Source organism: Tenrec ecaudatus, chromosome 6 (assembly GCF_050624435.1).
Source record: "Tenrec ecaudatus isolate mTenEca1 chromosome 6, mTenEca1.hap1, whole genome shotgun sequence".
Classification (NCBI taxonomy): Eukaryota; Metazoa; Chordata; class Mammalia; order Afrosoricida; family Tenrecidae; genus Tenrec; species Tenrec ecaudatus.
The window spans coordinates 163,660,995-163,666,994 of NC_134535.1; positions in this window are offsets into that span (position 1 = coordinate 163,660,995).

A 6,000-nucleotide genomic window follows, 5' to 3' on the forward strand; every position below is an offset into this window, starting at 1 on the left:
CAACTTGACCCTCTGTGAATGCATAAGGGTGGAGTCCAATTTGTCACAGTCTGATCTCTCTTTGGGAGTGTGACCTATTTACAAGAGGGAAAGTAGGGACTTTCCTCGCTCTCTGCCCCTTCAACTTCCTGCTTGTTGGGACCTTTGCCCAATCCTGAGAGCTATGGGTGCCTTACCATGTTCCCCCCAAATTGGATCCACATGACTCTGCACCTACCAGCCTTGGATCTTCCTGCATTCCACTTTCCATTTCTGTATCATTGACCCACGGCTACATCACTCAGAAGTCCCTGGCTTACAACAGATGTGTGGACTTGAGTTGGACTGGACTGGGATGCCTTCTTGATGTAAAAATTACTTTTTTGATAAAAAGTTCCTTCTTATACAGATATGAGTGCTACTGGTTTTGATTTTCTAGACAACCCATCCCAACAAAGTAATGCTGAACTTAAGTGTTTGCACATGCTAGTGAACAAAGCCCCCAAGATGTGCTATCAGACTTACAGAGCTCACAGATGGACCAACCCATACATGAGCTCCTCTGTCGCACTGAACTGATCCTGACTGAAAAGGAATGAATTGTTCCTAAACCAGAAGAGGAGGTTGTACAAAAGAAGCCGAAGAAGCAAAAACTTACCATTTCCAGTCAGGGTGCAGAGTAGAATGAGGAAACATATAACATTCTTCTATTTCTTAAATGCTTCCTCTCCACCACTCTCATGATCCCATTTCTGCCTTACAAATCTGGCTAGACCAAAGGATGTACACTGGTACAGATAGCAACTGGAAACACAGGGAATCCAGGGCAGATGACTCCTTCAGGACCAGTAGTGAGAGTAGTGATGCCTGGAGGGTGGGGGGAATGTGGGGGAGAAAGGGGGAACTGATTACAAGAATCTACGTATAGCCTCCTCCCTGGGGGAGGGACAGCAGAGAAGAAGCTGAGGGGGTGGGAGACATCAAACAGAAGCTGAGGAAAACCTGAGAACTATGTCTGATGCTATGAAGGGGAAAAACATTAGAATAATTCGATTATTGGAGGAAGACACAACAAAGAAGTCAACAGCAAACTTTCCCAGCTTAATGAATGAAAACCAGGCAACCATTTAGGAGGCTGACAGAACACCAGTTAGACTGAATCCCAAGAAGTTGCCAAGGTATATAATAGTTAAATAATCCAACTTTGAGGAAAAGGAGAAAATTATGAGAGCAGGTAGGGAAAAATAAGTAGTCACTGATAAAAAGTTACCAAATAAGAATATGCTCAGACATATGCTCAGATACTATGAAGAAGAGGAGAAAGTGGAGTAACATATACCTTCCAAAATTGAAGAAAAATAATGAAAACCCAAGAATACGCTATCCAGCCAAATTATCTATCAAGATAGATGAAGAAGAGTCTCCCCAGACAAGGAAAAACTCAAGGAATACATTAAAAGAAACCCAGCTCTACAAAAGATCCTTGCACTCGGCAAGCACAAAGAAGAGACTGCCACAAAGAACAACTCTACCCAGAGGGCAACAAAGAGAAAACAGACCCCAAGATTGCATTGGTTTAAGGGTGGAAAGAAGTCAAGAATGAAACACACATGGACACACACGCACAACACACTGATAAGTAAGGGAAGTAGGTAAAAAGCAGTGATGAACGCATGAAGCACATTGTCACATCGGAAAAACTGGAGGAAATTATGCTAAGCAAAGTATGCCAAGCACAAAAAGGCAAGTACAAGATGAGTCCACTGAGGTAAGCTTTAAAAATGGGGTATAGGGGAAAAGCTACAATAGACATACATTCCTGGGGTGAGGTCCAGGTCCTATGGCAGGGACCAAACCCAATCCAGGGATACATACAACAGCCAACTAAATAGGAGGAGGATAGAAAGAGGGGGGAAGAACATGGGTGGGGGGAGCAGGGCACTAACCCACACAAAGGGAGGGTACATCTCCACAGGAGAGGGAGAGAGAGACCAGACTTCAACAAGATGTGAATACAAAATACCAGCATGCAGCATGTACCAGGAAACAAATCGAGAGGTCTGCGGGGCCAGCCCCAATCCCAACTAGGTGGACACACCCTTGCCCCCAGAAGAATGCACTTCAGAGGACAGTGTTGAAGATAAAGCTTGGAGAGAGTGGCACCCCTGATTAGAAAACACAGGAGAAATGAAGAGGGATGGAGAGTGAGGAGAACACATCCTGGCCCACCAAGACTCGAGGACTGTATTTCCAGAGCAGACAATGCATAGAGAGGACCATAGGGCCGACCCCACCATGAGATACGATGCCCCTCACTGAACCATAGTGCTATAGGGGACAACACTGGAGAAGCAGTGTGGGGAATTGTGCCCAATCTGACCTCATCACACTGGGGCAAAACACTAAGGCATGAAACAGTAGCAAGGGGAGCAAAGTGATAAAGTCCCTGGAGGATCCCCAAAATAGACTTTGGAGACAGAGTGTGGCACCCCATCAGACTCAACTGGAAAATTGTCGTAAAGGCCAACAAACAGATCTTGAACTATTTATAGGCTTTTCCATTTTGTCAGGGGCTTTCTTTTTGTTGCTGTTATTTTGTTTTGGGGTTTTTTGGTTATTATTTTGTTAGTTTTTTACTTCCTGTGTTGTTTTGTTTGGCTTTGCTTGGCTTTTGTACTTATTAATGTCTCTACACGTCTTTCTAGATAAGATAGGCCAGATAAACAATTCAGAGATGAAAACAACTGGCTGATGGTTCCACTACAGGAGAAGTGGAGTTTGGAGAAAGGAAGGGAGAGGGAACCAATCCAGGGACAAGGGAACAGCAAGTGAACTAAAATCAATGAAGAGAAGGGCATAGGATGCCTAGTAGGGTTTAATTAAGGGCAATGTAGAAACAAGGAATTACTAAACATGAATGACTGCCGAACATGATGGCGGGACAAGGGGGAAGTAAAAGGAAGCAGAAGAGCCTAGAGGCAATGGACATTTAAAGAGGTCTAAATACAGGTATGTACATACGCAAATATATTTTTATATAATGAGAGGGGAATAGATCTATGTACTTATGTCTATATGTTAAGAATTAGGTTGCAGATGGACATTGGGCCTCAGCTCAAGTACTCCCTCAACACAAGAACACTTTGTTCTAATAATAAGGCATTCTGTGATGCTCACCTTCCAAACATGATCCCTGAAGACAAAATGAGTACATAAAAAATTTGGTGAAGAAAACTGATGGTGCCCAGCTATCAAAAGATGTAGCTTCTGGGGTCTTAAAGGCTTGAAGATAAACAAGCGGCCATCTAGCTGAGAAACAAGGTCCACATGGAGGGGGCACACCAGCCTGTTTGAGCATGAGGTTTTGATGGAATCAGGTAGTGGGCATCTAAGACTCAGAATAAAATCATACCCAATGTGAATGGGGAGGGGTGGTGGGAGGGGAGGGGGTAGAGATGACATCACAGACTCCACAGGTGGATGTAATAACCCTGAATATCAATGGACTGAAAATAAAAAGGACTAAGACTGTCATACTGGCTTAGAAAACGCAAGTCTGCTACCTACAGGAGATACATTTCAAGATGACAGACAAAATAGGCTAAGAATCAAAGGTTAGAGAAAAATATACCAAGCAAATGGAAATAAAAAAAAAACAGGGGTTACAATCATCATCTTGTACAAAATTGATCTTAATGTTCAAGCCATAACAAGAGATAAGGAGGGGCACTATATAATGCTCAAAGGAACTGTAGACCAAGAACCAGGGAGCATAATAAATATATATGTGCCCAATGAAAGACACACAAAATTCGCCAAATATTCCAAAAGATGAAAAAAGAAATTACAGGCTCAACAATTGTAGTAGATGACTTTAATACACTACTCTCTGAGGAAGACAGATCACAGGGAAAAGAGGCTTAACAAGAAGGCTACAAATCTAAACATTATGATTAGACGACTTGACCTGATAGACATTTTCAGAGCTCTCCATTTGTAACAGCCTGGGCACTTTAAAGAAATAAATCCACAGAAACTCATGCATACAAGAGAGTTTTATATAAAGGTTAAGTGTGCATCAAGAAAACATCCCAACCTAGTGCTGCTCAAACCCACAAGTCCAACATTAACTCATTAACACATATGTCCAACACCAATCCACAAAGTCCTCCTCCATCTCACAAAACAGACGCAATGATGCCGACTGCAGGAGGAAAGCCGAGTCAGTGAATGAGTAATCATCTCAGTGCTGGCAGGGGTCTCCACACTGCTGCTCCAGTACCCAGGACTGCATTGGGGTATGTCCATGTGGCTTCTTCTTAGGGATGTCTTGCAGGAAGTGAGCCTTGCAAGCTAAAGCAGGAAACTGGCTAAGGCAACTGCACCCTGGTTTGACCATGAGAAAGGAAGAGACCCAAGAACTAGAAAGGCGAAGATTACTGAGCCATTTATCCCTCTGCCCTTCAATTAACTCCACATGTGTTTATCAGCCAGGTTGGCACAGTAAACTAACTAACTCATCATCCAAATGCAAAAGCAGTCACATTCTTTTCAAGCCCACATGTCTCATACTCCAAGATTCACCACATGTTGGGTCACAAGTTGAATCTTTGTAAATTCCAGCACACTGATATCACACAGACCTCTCTCTCCAATCACTATGCCATAATGCTGGAAATCAACAAAAGGACAATTAAGAGAATAAGGGAAAACAATTGGAGGATGAATAACTATTTCAAAAACAATGGTTACTGGCCCAAGTCAGAGATGAAATCAGGAAGTTTCTAGAAACCAACAATAATGAGAATATGATGTACCAAAATGTTTGGGACACAGCAAAGGCAGTTACCAGAGAAATTCTGATAGCAATGCAGGTACACATGAAAAAAACAAGAGAAACTTATGATTGATATGCTGACATAAAAATTATAGCATTTAGAGCAGAGTCAAAAGGACAATCCTACAAACATCAAAAGAAAAGAAATGATTAAAAAACAGGGCTGAGATTCAGGAGAGGGAAAACAAGAAAACTATGGGAAATTTTAATGTGGCAAAAAGTTGGTTTCTTTTAAAGGATTGACAGAATTGATAGACCACTGGCAAATCTAACCCAAGAAACTAAGGAACAAATTTCAATAGCAAGGATGAGGGATGGTACAGGGGGTATTGCAACAGACCCTAATGAAATAAAAAAGGATAATTACACAGTACTATGAAGACCTGTACTCCAACATCTTGGAAGACATAGACAAATACTTGGAAAAACAATCCCTCCCTAGACTATCCCAGATGGATGTCAAGAAAATCTACACACCCATTGCAATAGGAGAAACAGACAGGTTATCAAGGGATTACCAAAAAAAAAAAAAAAAATCCCCTACACTAGGTGGCTTCACAGGAGAATTCTACGAAGCATTCAAGGAAGAATTGACACCAATCCTACACAAACTCTTCCAGAACATAGAAAAAGATGGCAAACTCCAGAAATCCTTCTATGAAGCTAGTATAACTCTGATACCAAGACTGGACAAGAATTGAGAACTACAGACCAATATCCCTAATGAACAATGATGCAAAAATCCTTAACAAAATACTGACCAGTAGAATACAAAAGTATATAAAACCAATAATTGACCATGACCAAGTGTTATTCATACCAGGGATGCAGGGATGGTTCAACATATGAAGACCATTAGTATCATTCACCAAATTGATATGAAAAATTAAAAGAACCACGTGATAATATTGATAGATGCAGAAAAAGTATTCAACATCCAACACCAATTCCTGTTTAAGACACTTGAGAAGATAAGAATGGAAGGAAAAGTCCCCAAGACAATGAAAGCTATATATGGAAAACGAACAACCAATGTGGTATTCAAAAGAGAATAGACTAACACAATCCCATTGAAAGAGGGGACCAGACAAGGATGCCCGTTGTCCCCACTCTTATTTAATATCGTACTGGAGGTCCTAGCAAAGAGCATAAGGGCAAAAAACAAGACATCAAAGGTATCCGTC